At 43.9% G+C, this 15,777-nt stretch overlaps 1 protein-coding gene across 1 annotated transcript in view; it reads right to left on the bottom strand.

The window, feature by feature from the left end:
• CEP290 (centrosomal protein 290) overlaps window positions 1-14,779 on the bottom strand; it is a 255,158-nt gene extending 240,379 nt beyond the window's left edge. Inside the window, exon 1 of the mRNA XM_082255322.1 lies at window positions 14,616-14,779. The gene's annotated coding sequence lies outside the window, so the exon portion shown is untranslated. The remainder of the gene's footprint in view (window positions 1-14,615) is intronic.
• Between the last annotated feature and the right edge of the window lie 998 nt (window positions 14,780-15,777).

The raw sequence follows: 15,777 nt of genomic DNA, 5'->3' as shown, positions 1-15,777 counted from the left end.
ATCAGATCAGATGTCGGCGGATGTAAACAGACACATGTTCACTGACATCCGCAGTTCCGTTAAAAGGCATTTGATGGTCCAATCGGGTCCGCCTAAAAAACTGACAGGTGGACCTGATCACTCTGCCCGTGTGAAAGGGGCCTAAAGGGTCCATGCACACTACATGCAAACTAGGAGCAGAAAAATGCTCCCAATAGCTCATAATGCACAAGAGTTTAGGAGAGTTTGTGGGCATTGGCTTTTACAAGCAATTACTTTCAATTGACTGACAATTTTGGGGCTTTTGGTGTTTTTTGACCTAAGCCCCTGAATGCACCTCAAAAAAGCCTATGAGGTTGATTTACTAGAAGAGTGCAGAATCTGGTGCAGCTCTGCATAGAAACCAGGGTCCAGTTTTTTTTTTTTTGTCAAAGCTTAATTGAACAAGCTGAAGTTAGAAGCGGATTGGCCACCATGCATAACTGCACCAGATTTCTCGCTTTAAATGCTGATTTTCTCCTTGCAGGAAAAACTGTTTACAATACAAACTTGCTGACCCAGCCTTTTTCTGACACTTGTTAAAATCAGTATTTTTTGCTAGACAATTACTGAGAACCCCCAAACATTATATATATATTTTTTTCAGCAGAGACCCTAGAGAACAGAATGGCGGTTGTTGAAATTTTTTTTTACGATTTGCCGGTCAGCAAGTGGATGAACCAGTGTGCATGAGACAAAAGCATTTTTTTCTGGCCGATAGCTCCACTCTTTTGCTGCCTCTAAACAGCTGAGCTTAAATTATGCCTCTAAACATTCTAATGTGCATGGAAACATAGGACAGCATTGAACATTATGCATGGAGCCTAAAAAATGCTGCTTCTACAGGAGTTTTGCATTTTTCCTCCTGTCTGTAGAAGCAGCGTTTTTTAGGCTCAATGCACACTAGCTTAAAAAAATACTTCTAGCAGCAGGTTTTTTTAAGTGTCAGCTTTTAGGAGCAGAAAAAAAACAAAACATTTTTTTGCGTTTTTGGGAGTTATTTGCCAGCAAAAAAAAAGCTGAAACGAACTCCCAAACGATGCAAACAGCGGCTAAGCGCCAGTAACCAGCATTTTTTTTTCTTAGTGTCCTTAACAACAGATGACTCATCAGCGGTCAGTGGAGCTCCCCACTGACATCTGAATGTAATTAAAAGATGCCAGCAATTAAAAATGTAGAAAATATAACAGCGTAGGGTCCCCCCCCCCCTAATCTATACCAGGCCCTTTGGGTCTGGTATGGATTTTAAGGGGAACCCCATGCCAAAATGTAAAAAAAGGAAAAATCTATACCAGACCGACGCATGCTGGGTCGATGATGTCACCCTGTAACGTCACCGGATGACCCCTGACCCTTAGTTTATTTAGCAGCAGCTAAAAAGCGGAGCTGTCAGACAATGGGAACCAACATCAGGTGCAGACCTCTTTTTTTTTTCCGGGTATGTGGCCAGTATTCATCATGATTTATGTTCAATCTACGCCGGGAGACAATATTTAACATTTTTTAAAATGAAAGACTGTGTATTTACTTGCTTTTACCATTTTTTTTCTGAAGGAGTAGGGATCCCATACTAATGCACATAGGGGGGGGGCCGTGATCTAGGGGTCCCCTTGTAAAAGGGGGTTTCCAGATTCCAATAAGCCCCCTGCCCACAGACCCCAAACAACCACCCGCCAGGGTTGTGGGAAAGAGGCCCTTGTCCCTATTAACATGGGGCAGGGTGCTTGGGGAAGGGGGGGTCCCTCTTTCCCAAAGTACCCCCCTATGTTGAGGGCATGTGGCCTGGTATGGATCAGGAGGGTGGGTGACTACTCTCTCGGGCCCCCTCCCCCCTTTCCTGGCCTGCCAGGCTGCATGCTCAGATAAGGGTCTGGTATGGATTTTTTTAAATTAAAGCCCCGTACACACGAGTAGAAATTCGGCCGGGAAATTTTGTCCGACAACCGATCTGCCGATTTTCGGCTTGTTAGTATGATGCTTCCGACAACCGACTCCGACTTTTCGGCTGAAAAAATCCTGGTGTGCAGGCTATAAAATTTTTGTCGACCGTCAAAACACGTCCGAATTTCGTCTCATTAGTACAGATTTCGATGGGGAAAAATCTTATGAGCAAGACTAGGCATGCTCAGAGACGAAAGAACACATAGAAAGCAATCCAACACATGACATCACTTCTAAAATAGAATTCTGTCGTGCGGGGAAATTTGTGTGCAGTCTAGAGCACATTCCAACCAACAAAACACCACTCTGGACAAAAGACGGACGACCGGTCGGCGGAAATTCGTTGCGTGTGTACAAGGCTTTAGTATGTGGTTCCCCTGAAAATCAATACCAGACCTAAGTGATTGGGCCCCCACGGCATTCTTTTATGTTCAGCTGTCAGCAGAGAATGAGAGTGAAAGTAAAATAAAATATCAATTTGGGATTGTCACCAGAACAGATATAGAGAGGAAGTCTTCCAATGGGGACACTAGTTCTACTGATGAGCAGCAATTCCCTCACTTTGGAAGGATTTTCTCTCACTTCCTGTTTTGGCTATGAGGCGGAAAGTGAAAGAAAATGGTACACAAATGGCAAAAAAAAAAAAAGGAGGTGACTGAAGGAACAAGCTCTTTCTCCAAATCAACGACCCCCCCCACACACACACACACCTGCTTTCTCTGATGCATTAGCCCTGAGCAGAGCATTTGAGAGCTTGCTCCTGTAATGGTGGAGGTGAACAGTAAGAGCTAGGATTCTCTTAGCAACGTCCTTGCAGCAAAGCAAGATGGGATGTTGCAGTCTCTGGGAGTTTTCCAGTCAGGCTTCAGGAAGTATATAAATGGTGGTCTACGCCTAAATAAAGGGCATTATTTATCTTTGGTCAAAGCTGCACAGTCTGTTTTTATCTACAGATGCCCCTTACCTAGATGGGCAGTTTTTTGTTCAAAGTGAACTAATCCTTTATATGTTCAGGTATTTTCCTGACACTCATTAAAACCAAAGAAGTGGCTTGGATAAGCTATGAAACATCTTCACAATTACAGAACAAATCCTGATGAATGTGACAAACTACTGCTAGATATACATTTAAAATCATTGTGTAGATTAAAGCCTGGTGCATATTAACAGTTTTTTTTTTCATTCAACCCAGCTGTACTAATGATCCAACATTAGTACAGTGATCTCCCCCGCTGAGCTGTTAAGTTCGGATAGGGGGACGATTACTGGCTGAGAGCAAGTTGGCTGCTGGTTTTCCAACATGCACGTCCCACAGAACCTGGCCAAATGGCTGGCTTCTGTCGAATAGACTGACAAACACACGGGCCCCATTCACATAAGCATACCACTCTATACACTTGTGCAAAGTGGCAGTCTTGACCTGTGTGGAATGCAGGTAGCCACCATGTTTTTACCGCCCCATTGCTACCTTTGTGCACTTAGCCTAAAACCTCCGAGTTCTCAGCCAGCTGGTTACTGGTATTAGTACAAACTAGAACTTATCTAACCAGCACATTATAGATCCTTAACCTCTTTCCGACGTATAATGCATAAATATGCAGTAACAGGTAGAATGGGCCTTAATGCCCAGGGGTTACACAAAGGTATCCACAGTGGACCTAGGTTATGTGCGGGGAGTGAGCTCACAGCACAAAGACAGCTTTTAATCACAGCTTGTGTTTAGGATCCAGCGGGAAAAACTTAAAGCGGAGTTCTGGCCTCAAAAACACCTTTGGGCCATCCGCTTGCTTTAAATCCCCTAAAAATCAAATGGATAGTGCCAATTTTTTTTTCTTTACTTACCTTTTTTTTAAAGAAAGTATACTTACCTTCCTTCTACTTCCTCCCTCCGCGGCCCGCGTCGTCACTTCCTGCTTGCGTTGACTCCTGGGAGCTGAATGTCATCGCTCCCAGGAGTCAATGCGCCTGCACCGTCCCTGCTCGTCACTTCCGGTGCAGGCGCGCCATTCCCTGCTAAACAGCTTCTGGGCATGGATGACGCCCCTGCCCCTGGAGTGACAAGCGGTGCCGGTGCAGGCGCATTCTGGGAAAAAGAGGACACGGAAGAGGACGCCCTGGCTTCAGCTGCCCACACCTGAAATGGCAGCACTGGACAAGAAATTTCCAAGGTAAGTATTTCTTCTAAAAGGTAAATGTGACCTGGGACAGTTCAGAGGCTATCCATTATGGAATGTACTAGCCCTGACTGTCCCGGGGGTTTTTAATCTCCAAACCATTTCTGAGGCCTGGAACTCTGCTTTTATCATGCAACGGTTGTGAGAGCCAATCACAGCAATCAGCAACCAGGAAGCTGCTCCACCTTCCTGCAATAATCCATTTAGGCCCCTTTCACACTGTCCGCTCCGTCGGCGGACTCTGTTTTTCTCAGCGGGGGATCGATCCGCTGATCCCCCCCGCTGAGCAGGCGGGTGGCAGCTCTGTCTCTGCACTGTGTGCAGAGACAGAGCTGTCAGGTCCCCACTGTTCTCTATGGGGAAATCGGATGAAAACGGACCGTCTGTCCGTTCTCATCCGATCCAATCCGCCAGACGGATGGAAAATGGGGTTTCCATCTCTCCGGATTTGACGGATCGGATCAGATGTCAGCGGACATTTCTCCGCTAACATCCGCTGCCCCTTAGAGATGCATGGGGCATCCGTTCAGATCCGCCTAAAAAACTGACAGGTGGATCTGAACGGTCCGCACGTGTGAAAGGGGCCTTACTGCCACTGACCTATTTCATGCATTGGTGGCAGCTGACAAGCCATCTGTCGGCATTCAGGTGGAAGCGATCAATCGCTTCCAAGAAACTCTGTATGATATTACTACACGTTACATATCACTGTACAGTGCCAGCATGTGAACAATATTTTATAATCCCTTTATAACTACTTTAGGGCTATGCATATCAGCCGCTGTGTAACAATGTAGCGGCATGATGAGCCAATTGCGGCACTTTTTCTTTTTTATCTTAAATGAAATGCCACACAGTGACATTTCATTACCTTATATCGGCTGTCACAAAGTGCGAGGAGGTGGCTTGCCTCACACTGCACTGGAAAGAAAAAAAAAAAAAAAAGTGCAGCCTGACGGATTTTTTTTTTCAGCGCAAACCATTGCAACATGGCGGTGTCAAGCAGCCGCAGTGTGGTGGGACTGTACTGAAATAGCTGCTCAATGCAGCCCCACCACACCTGATGTGAATGGGCTTTTAAGGATCCATGATGTATTACTGACATAAACTATATTACCAAAAGTATTGGGACGCCTGCATTTACACACACAAACATATACAGGCATACCCCGTTTTAAGTACACTCACTTTACGTACACTCGCGAGTAAGGACACAGCCCGGTCAGCTTGGCATGGCATTAATCCCAGTTTTTAACATTGGCGTCTATGGGAAATCTTGGTCAGCTTGACATGGCACTACTCCCAAACCATAAGTGACAGGGATACCAAACTTAGGGAGCAATGTGAGGGGACCCAGGACTACAACATATCCTATTTGTGGCCAGCTAGCTTGCCTAGGAAATGAAAAAAGGGATTGCTTCACTTTAAGTACATTTTCGTTTTACATACATGCTCTGGTCCCATTGTGTACTTAAAAGCGGGGTATGCCTGTACATTATACAAATTTCTTATTCAATTTCCTTTAGATTTACTTTTAACAAAGTAGTGCAAGGGCCTGCCTGACTGCATACAAATTGAAAGTGTTTGGGTTTAACCTCCTATTATATGGTTTTGGTAAATATAAAGGAAAATTGTACAAGAAAATTGTATAATGTTTAGGCAGCCATAAGCTGGATACACACTATACAACTTTTGTTGGTAGATTTCCTTTAGATTTACCTCCAACTATGTAGTGCAAGGGCCTGCCTGATTGCACACAAATGTAAAGTGTTTAGATTTGACCTCATATTATATGGTTTTGGTAAATCTAAAGGAAAAAATCTAAAGACAATTGTATAGTGTGTATGGCCCATTAGTCCGTAGGCTTCAATATGGAGTTGGCCCACCCTAGAGTTGCACAATTCTGGATAAAACGAGTATCACAATTTTATTTTGCTTAGAATAAAGATCACGCTTCTCGGCGTAACATTTTTTACATTATACAAAAAAATTGGGCTAAATTTACTGTTTAGTTTTTTTGTAAATTCATTAAAGTGTACTTTTCCTCCAAAAATTGCATTTAAAAGATATCTGCACAAATACAGTGTGACATAAAATCTTGAAACGATCGCCATTTTATTCTCTAGGGTCTCTGCTAAAAAAATAAATATATATATATATATATATATATATATATATATATAAATATAATGTTTGGGGGTTCTAAGTAATTTTCTAGCAAAAAATACTGATTTTAACTTGTAAGCAACAAGTGTCAGAAAAAGGCTTAGTCTTTAAGAGGTTAAACTGCCCTCACTTACAGACAGAAGTTCATTCCTTTGATCTAAAAGAAGGAAACGATACATTGTAAAGCATTGTGTTTATATTCATCTAGCAGCCTTAACAATGTTGATAAACATTTGCTGGAGGCTCTTTTTTTTTGACAGCTGGGAGTGAGCAGAGAAGAGCTCTGTACATCCCGGTTCACACTTCAGCGATGAAAGATATCGAGTGTGATTCGGAGCGCACTGCTCTGGAAATCACATGCGATGTCTGCGCAATGCGAATTTAGCCATACAGATTGTATGGCTGAATTTGCATCGCATCGCATTCGGACACACCAATGCGATCCGATTCATGTCCGAACTGTCAGTTTGCACTGCGATATGTGAACTGATCTGAGGATGAACTTTCTATTGACACCCCCAGTGATGCGAATATGGCAGTGTGAACTGCCTGCAATTTAAAAGCGATGCGGATTCGCAGGGTTCCCTGCATCGCATAAATGTGAACCGGCACTAAGAATCAAGGACATGCCGTTTTAAGATCGTAAGGGGGGGTGAATCGAGATTGTGATTTTTTAAATGATTAATTGTGGAGCTCAAGCCCACTGTTTGCAGCTATAACAGCTTCAACTCTTCTGGGAAGGCTGTCCACAAGGTTTAGGAGTGTGTCTATGGGAATGTTCAACCATTCTTCCAGAAGCGCATTTGTGAGGTCAGGCACTGATGTTGGACGAGAAGGCCTGGCCTGCAGTCTCCGCTCTAATTCATCCCAAAGGTGTTCTATCGGGTTGAGGTCAGGACTCTGTGCAGGCCAGTCAAATTCCTCCACCCCAAACTCTCTAATTCATGTCTTTATTGACCTTGCTTTGTACACTGGTGCGCAGTCATATTGGAACAGGAAAGGGCCATCCCCAAACTGTTCCTACAAAGTTGGGAGCATAAAATTGTCCAAAATGTCTTTGTATGCTGACACCTTAACAGTTCCCTTCACTATAACTAAGGGGCCAAACCCGAACCCCCGAAGAACAACCCCACACCATAATCCCCCCTCACCAAATGATTTGGACCAGTGCACAAAGCACTTTATTTTCACCTGGTGATCCAGCCAGTATGTGTCATTTTTAAACTTCCTTTAACCACTTGCCGACCGCCGCAAGTACATATACATCGGCGGTCAGCCCCGGCCAGGCAAAGTGACGTATGGGTACGTCACTCGCCTGCGAGCCAATAGGGGGCGAGGGCGAGCCGCTGGAGGCGCGCTCCCGCCCCGCTCGCTCACTGTGATCCCTGCGTCCGCATGTCCGATGTCCGCCGGTCACTCGTGATCGTCAGTTACAGAGGGAGAAAGGCAGGCGGCTAATGTAAACAAAGCCGCCTGTCAGTCTCCCCTGTGTAACAGCAGAGATCATACTATGTAGGATCGTAGATCTCTGCTGTTACGTGAAAAGCCACATCCCTGCACAGTTAGAATCACGCCCCTAGGGACACACTTAGCCACTGCATCACTAATAAAGTTAACCCCTTCCCTGCCAGTGTCATTTTTGCAGTAACAGTGCATATGTATAGCACTGATCACTGTAGTAATGTCACTGGTACCCCCAAAAGTGTCAAAAATGTCAGTCAAGGGTCCGATCTGTCCGCCGCAATGTCGCAGTCCCGCAAAAAAAAAAAAAAAAACGCAGATCGCCGCCATTACTGGTTAAAAAAAAAAACAATAAAAATGACAAAAATCTTTCCCTTAGTTAGTAAACGCAATAACTTTTGCGCAAACCAATCAAAATAAGCTTATTGCGATTTTTTTTACCAAACATATGTAGCAGAAAACAAATTGGCCTAAAATGTTAAAAAATTTTGATTTTTACATTTTTTTGGGGGAATTTCATATAAACAAATGTGAAAATATTGTTATTTTTGCAAAATTGTCGCTCTTTTTTTGTTTATAGCGCATGATCAAAAAATCGCATAGGTGATCAAATACCACCAAAAGAAAGCTCTGTTTGTGGGAAAAAAAAGAACGTCAATTTCATTTGGGTACAGCGTCGCACGACCGCACAATTGTCTGTTAAAGTCACGCAGTGCCGAATCGCAAAATAGGCCCTGGTCAGGAAGGGGGTAAAATCTTCCGGGGCTTAAGTGGTTAACAGACCAAGCTGTCCAGACAAAGTGTCAGAGAGTTGAGACAAACACTGACAGGGGTGCTTACAATAATCAGCTTTTATTTATTTATATAAAACCTTTATCCAAAGAGGAAAAAACTGCTTATAAAGTATTTCTGATTAAAAGTAATTTTTTATTTTTTTTTTACTTTAAAATAAAAAAAAGACAGTATACTTGCAATCTCTGTGCCATGGTATGGCATAGAGCGGTCCCTTACTTTCTCTTTTTCAGTGACCCGCAGGCACTGTCCACTCCTCCCTCTGGGCGTCCCTTCAGCAATCTGAGTGGGAAAGAGGCACCCATGTGGGCACTCTCCTGAGTTGGGCTGTGTGCATGCATACATAAACACAGCACCGGTAAGCCACGCCCCCACACCCTCCTCACAGGAGTTTGACTGACAGCAGCAGGCGCACGCTGCCTGTCTCTTTTAGGACCAGAAAGAAGGGAGAGTGGTGCTGCAGCCAAGACAACGCTGGATCGGTGAAGGAAACAGGCATTAAGGGACAGGTAATGGAATATTTTATTATACCTTAAAGGAGCTGTAAAGGCAGGAAGGTTTTTTTTATCTTTATACATTCTATGCATTAAAATAAAAAAAACCTTCTGTATGCAGCAGCCCTCCTCACACTTACCAGAGGTTCCTCTCTGTCCAGCGATGTCCAGGAGTGTTTCAGCCATCCAAGATTCTCTCCCTTGATTGGCTGAGGGACAGCAGCGGCGCCATTGGCTGCCACTACTGTCAATCAAAGTCAACTAGCCAATCAGGAAGAGAGGAAGCGTGGCTGGATCGCTGTGTCTGAATGGACACAGGGGGCTATGACTTGGCTTGGGTGCCCCCATAACAAGCTGCTTGCTATGGGGGCACTAAACAGGAGGGAGGGGCCAGGAGCACCGAAGAGGGACCCGAGAAGAGGAGGATCCAGGCTGCTCTGTGCAAAACCACTACACAGAGGAGGTAAATATAACATGTTTGTTATTTTTATAGAAAAAAAACAAGACTTTACAATCACTTTAGGGAAAGAATGCATTAAGGTAAAACATGTTTAGACATTAAAACGTTTAGAATCACTTTCTTTTTTAAGGGCTCTAGTACACAAGCAGCCAGGGGGCAGTAAAGTCAGGTGGCTATACTGCGGTTTTGCCACCCCCTGACCAATGACATGCAGCCACTCAGGGCTAAATACCTGCTTCAACAGCATGATGTATTTGGCGGGGAGGGGGACGTTATCGGTGCCAAATGCAACCCATGCATGTTCATGGGGCCACCCTGAAAACTATTGCAATGCATGTGGATGTGTGCAGTAGAGTGACATTTACAGGGTTAAATCAGGTGTTACTGGATCACTTTTCAGAGGGGTAGCATACAGGGATTGAAATGTAGCCGATTCCTGGGCAGCGGACTATTGATAGTCCCCTGATCTCCTCGCTGTCAGAATACAAAAGCAAAGTGGAGAGTGTTCCTCCATCCAAGAGTGTCTTCATTGCTCCTCCAGTGGAGTGGGGGTGCTCTAAGGCCCCTTTTACATGGGCTTTCCAATCAGGTCCAGCTGTCAGTTTTTCAGGTGGACCTGATCGGATGCTCCATGCACCCCTTTGGAGCAGCGGATGTTGGCAGTGACATGTCCGCTGACACCCGCTGCTATCTGATCCGATCCTGTCCATGAAATCCAGATGAATAGAAACCCTATTTTCCATCTGTCTGGAGGATCAGATAGGATGAAATCGGACAGGTGATCCGTCTTCATCCGATCTCCCATAGAGGGGAGCGGGGATCTGACAGGTCCATCTCTGCAAAGTAAGTGGGGATGGAGCTGTCATCCGCCTGCTCAGTGGGGATCAGTGAATCAATCCCCCGCTGAGCAAAACTGAGTCCGCTGGGTGGAAAGCCCATGTGAAAGGACCCGAATACAGGAGGTGTGTTACTGGCCGGATCACCAAGTGGAAACAAAAGGGAAAAGAAATTGGAAAAAGTAAAACTAATGCAGCTGCCACATCTAATGATCGGTAAGTTGCACTATATGATACTTGTGTTTCTGGGCTCATTACTGCTTTAAAGAGAAATAATTATCTGAAAGTGTGGGCATAGCTCTGCCATGTTCCTTTAAAGACAAATAATTATCTGGAAGTGTGGGCATAGCTCTGCCATGTTCCTTTAAAGACAAATAATTATCTGGAAGTGTGGGCATAGCTCTGCCATGTTCCTTTAAAGATAAATAATGATCTGGAAGTGTGGGCATAGCTCTGCCATGTTCCTTTAAAGACAAATAATTATCTGGAAGTGTGGGCATAGCTCTGCCATGTTCCTTTAAAAATAAATAATTATCTGGAAGTGTGGGCATAGCTCTGCCATGTTCCTTTAAAGACAAATAATTATCTGGAAGGGTGAGCATAGCTCTGCCATGTTCCTTTAAAGACAAATAATGATCTGGAAGTGTGGGCATAGCTCTGCCATGTTCCTTTAAAGACAAATAATTATCTGGAAGTGTGAGCATAGCTCTGCCATATTCCTTTAAAGAAAACGAATGATCTGGAAGTGTGGGCATAGCTCTGCCATGTTCCTTTAAAGACAAATAATTATCTGGAAGGGTGAGCATAGCTCTGCCATGTTCCTTTAAAGACAAATAATGATCTGGAAGTGTGAGCATAGCTCTGCCATGTTCCTTTAAAGAAAACGAATGATCTGGAAGTGTGGGCATAGGTCTGCCATGTTCCTTTAAAGACAAATAATGATCTGGAAGTGTGGGCATAGGTCTGCCACGTTCCTTTAAAGACAAATAATTATCTGGAAGTGTGGGCATAGGTCTGCCATGTTCCTTTAAAGAAAACGAATGATCTGGAAGTGTGGGCATAGGTCTGCCATGTTCCTTTAAAGACAAATAATTATCTGGAAGTGTGGGCATAGGTCTGCCATGTTCCTTTAAAGACAAATAATTATCTGGAAGTGTGGGCATAGCTCTGCCATGTTCCTTTAAAGACAAATAATTATCTGGAAGTGTGGGCATAGCTCTGCCATGTTCCTTTTAGAACAAATAATTATCTGGAAGTGTGGGCATAGGTCTGCCATGTTCCTTTAAAGACAAATAATTATCTGGAAGTGTGGGCATAGGTCTGCCATGTTCCTTTAAAGAAAACGAATGATCTGGAAGTGTGGGCATAGCTCTGCCATGTTCCTTTAAAGACAAATAATGATCTGGAAGTGTGGGCATAGCTCTGCCATGTTCCTTTAAAGACAAATAATTATCTGGAAGTGTGGGCATAGCTCTGCCATGTTCCTTTAAAGACAAATAATGATCTGGAAGTGTGGGCATAGCTCTGCCATGTTCCTTTAAAGACAAATAATTATCTGGAAGTGTGGGTATAGCTCTGCCATGTTCCTTTAAAGACAAATAATTATCTGGAAGTGTGGGCATGGCTCTGCCATGTTCCTTTTAGAACAAATAATTATCTGGAAGTGTGGGCATAGGTCTGCCATGTTCCTTTAAAGACAAATAATTATCTGGAAGTGTGGGCATAGGTCTGCCATGTTCCTTTAAAGAAAACAAATGATCTGGAAGTGTGGGCATAGCTCTGCCATGTTCCTTTAAAAACAAATAATGATCTGGAAGTGTGGGCATAGCTCTGCCATGTTCCTTTAAAGACAAATAATTATCTGGAAGTGTGGGCATAGCTCTGCCATGTTCCTTTAAAAATAAATAATTATCTGGAAGTGTGGGCATAGCTCTGCCATGTTCCTTTAAAGACAAATAATTATCTGGAAGGGTGAGCATAGCTCTGCCATGTTCCTTTAAAGACAAATAATGATCTGGAAGTGTGGGCATAGCTCTGCCATGTTCCTTTAAAGACAAATAATTATCTGGAAGTGTGAGCATAGCTCTGCCATATTCCTTTAAAGAAAACGAATGATCTGGAAGTGTGGGCATAGCTCTGCCATGTTCCTTTAAAGACAAATTATTATCTGGAAGGGTGAGCATAGCTCTGCCATGTTCCTTTAAAGACAAATAATGATCTGGAAGTGTGGGCATAGCTCTGCCATGTTCCTTTAAAGAAAACGAATGATCTGGAAGTGTGGACATAGGTCTGCCATGTTCCTTTAAAGACAAATAATGATCTGGAAGTGTGGGCATAGGTCTGCCACGTTCCTTTAAAGACAAATAATTATCTGGAAGTGTGGGCATAGGTCTGCCATGTTCCTTTAAAGAAAACGAATGATCTGGAAGTGTGGGCATAGGTCTGCCATGTTCCTTTAAAGACAAATAATTATCTGGAAGTGTGGGCATAGGTCTGCCATGTTCCTTTAAAGACAAATAATTATCTGGAAGTGTGGGCATAGCTCTGCCATGTTCCTTTAAAGACAAATAATTATCTGGAAGTGTGGGCATAGCTCTGCCATGTTCCTTTTAGAACAAATAATTATCTGGAAGTGTGGGCATAGGTCTGCCATGTTCCTTTAAAGACAAATAATTATCTGGAAGTGTGGGCATAGGTCTGCCATGTTCCTTTAAAGAAAACAAATGATCTGGAAGTGTGGGCATAGCTCTGCCATGTTCCTTTAAAGACAAATAATGATCTGGAAGTGTGGGCATAGCTCTGCCATGTTCCTTTAAAGACAAATAATTATCTGGAAGTGTGGGCATAGCTCTGCCATGTTCCTTTAAAGACAAATAATTATCTGGAAGTGTGGGCATAGCTCTGCCATGTTCCTTTAAAGAAAACAAATGATCTGGAAGTGTGGGCATAGCTCTGCCATGTTCCTTTAAAGACAAATAATGATCTGGAAGTGTGGGCATAGCTCTGCCATGTTCCTTTAAAGACAAATAATTATCTGGAAGTGTGGGCATAGCTCTGCCATGTTCCTTTAAAGACAAATAATTATCTGGAAGTGTGGGCATAGGTCTGCCATGTTCCTTTAAAGAAAACGAATGATCTGGAAGTGTGGGCATAGCTCTGCCATGTTCCTTTAAAGACAAATAATGATCTGGAAGTGTGGGCATAGCTCTGCCATGTTCCTTTAAAGACAAATAATTATCTGGAAGTGTGGGCATAGCTCTGCCATGTTCCTTTTAGAACAAATAATTATCTGGAAGTGTGGGCATAGGTCTGCCATGTTCCTTTAAAGACAAATAATTATCTGGAAGTGTGGGCATAGCTCTGCCATGTTCCTTTAAAGACAAATAATTATCTGGAAGTGTGGGCATGGCTCTGCCATGTTCCTTTTAGAACAAATAATTATCTGGAAGTGTGGGCATAGGTCTGCCATGTTCCTTTAAAGACAAATAATTATCTGGAAGTGTGGGCATAGGTCTGCCATGTTCCTTTAAAGAAAACAAATGATCTGGAAGTGTGGGCATAGCTCTGCCATGTTCCTTTAAAAACAAATAATGATCTGGAAGTGTGGGCATAGCTCTGCCATGTTCCTTTAAAGACAAATAATTATCTGGAAGTGTGGGCATAGCTCTGCCATGTTCCTTTAAAGACAAAAAATGATATGGAAGTGTGGGCATAGGTCTGCCATGTTCCTTTAAAGACAAATAATTATCTGGAAGTGTGGGCATAGGTCTGCCATGTTCCTTTAAAGACAAAAAATGATATGGAAGTGTGGGCATAGGTCTGCCATGTTCCTTTAAAGACAAATAATTATTTGGAAGTTTGGGCATAGCTCTGCCATGTTCCTTTAAAGACAAATAATGATCTGGAAGTGTGGGCATAGCTCTGCCATGTTCCTTTAAAGACAAATAATGATCTGGAAGTGTGGGCATAGCCCTGCCATGTTCCTTTAAAGACAAATAATTATCTGGAAGTGTGGGCATAGGTCTGCCATGTTCCTTTAAAGACAAAAAATGATATGGAAGTGTGGGCATAGGTCTGCCATGTTCCTTTAAAGACAAATAATTATCTGGAAGTTTGGGCATAGCTCTGCCATGTTCCTTTAAAGACAAATAATTATCTGGAAGTTTGGGCATAGCTCTGCCATGTTCCTTTAAAGACAAATAATGATCTGGAAGTGTGGGCATAGGTCTGCAATGTTTAAGGAAAGGTTGTATGATTTGTAATGAGAACTCACCTCCCTAGGAGGGATCAGCAGTGTGAGAGGGATGCTTCAGGCACACAGTGGAGAGAATTGAGGCTGCAGGGTGTTAGCATGCTCTGCACGCACAGCAGTGGCCGCACACTGATAGCTAGCTGTGTCCCATAACACCGATCAGCATGTTGGCTTGTCTTCCCAGCAGACGGATGCTATGAATACAACACAAACCCTTCTACAGCCAGTAGTACCACAGCGCCTTTACCGCGGGGAGAGCCGGGAAAGCGTTGCTAAGAAACCCCATTAAACACTGATTAGCCCCCGGAACAGGAAGACCCCGCCCATTGATACGTCTAAGCTTCCAGAAATAAAGGCTCCAGGCTCTGTGCAATGACGGCTTGGCCTGTCTATAGGTGGCGCTGTAGAGATGGTGATACAGCTGAATGACTGGAGAGCAAGGGAACACCGAGGATTTTACTGCACTGGCTCCTCCCGCCGGTGTGGCACTCTGTACATCTCCATGCTGGGAATGATGGATGTGAGCTCATATCCGGCTGTGGGAATCATGGAGGAGGAGCCGGCTCATTTCTCTGTCATGGCGGCTTCCACAGCTACGAGTTAATCCCATTGGAGCGGGCTGTGCTGTCCTCCCTCATTGGAGTCTTCTCTGGGATATTCCTGCTCAGTAATCATTGGAGATAGGAGAGCAGTGTGCACCGCCGGGGTGTCCTATCACAGCAACCATCATCCCATAGAGGAGACAGTAAGATATCTCTCAGCCTGACATGTGTGTCTATGGACCTCTTACTAGGTGCCTGCTGTCTATGGATGTCTGTGTTCTGGGTGTATGGACATCTTACTAGGTGCCGGCTGTCTATGGATGTCTGTGTTCTGGGTGTATGAACATCTTACTAGGTGCCTGCTGTCTATGGATGTCTGTGTTCTGGGTGTATGGGCTTCTTACTAGGTGCCTGCTGTCTATGGACCTCTTACTAGGTGCCTGCTGTCTATGGACCTCTTACTAGGTGCCTGCTGTCTATGGATGTCTGTGTTCTGGGTGTATGGACATCTTACTAGGTGCCTGCTGTCTATGGATGTCTGGGTGTATGGACCTCTTACTAGGTGCCGGCTGTCTATGGATGTCTGTGTTCTGGGTGTATGGACCTCTTACTAGGTGCCTGCTGTCTATGGATGTCTGTGT

This window comes from Pelophylax lessonae, assembly GCF_965119305.1.
Source record: "Pelophylax lessonae genome assembly, chromosome: 4".
NCBI classification, from domain to species: Eukaryota; Metazoa; Chordata; class Amphibia; order Anura; family Ranidae; genus Pelophylax; species Pelophylax lessonae.
This window is presented reverse-complemented; position numbering and strand designations above follow the sequence as displayed.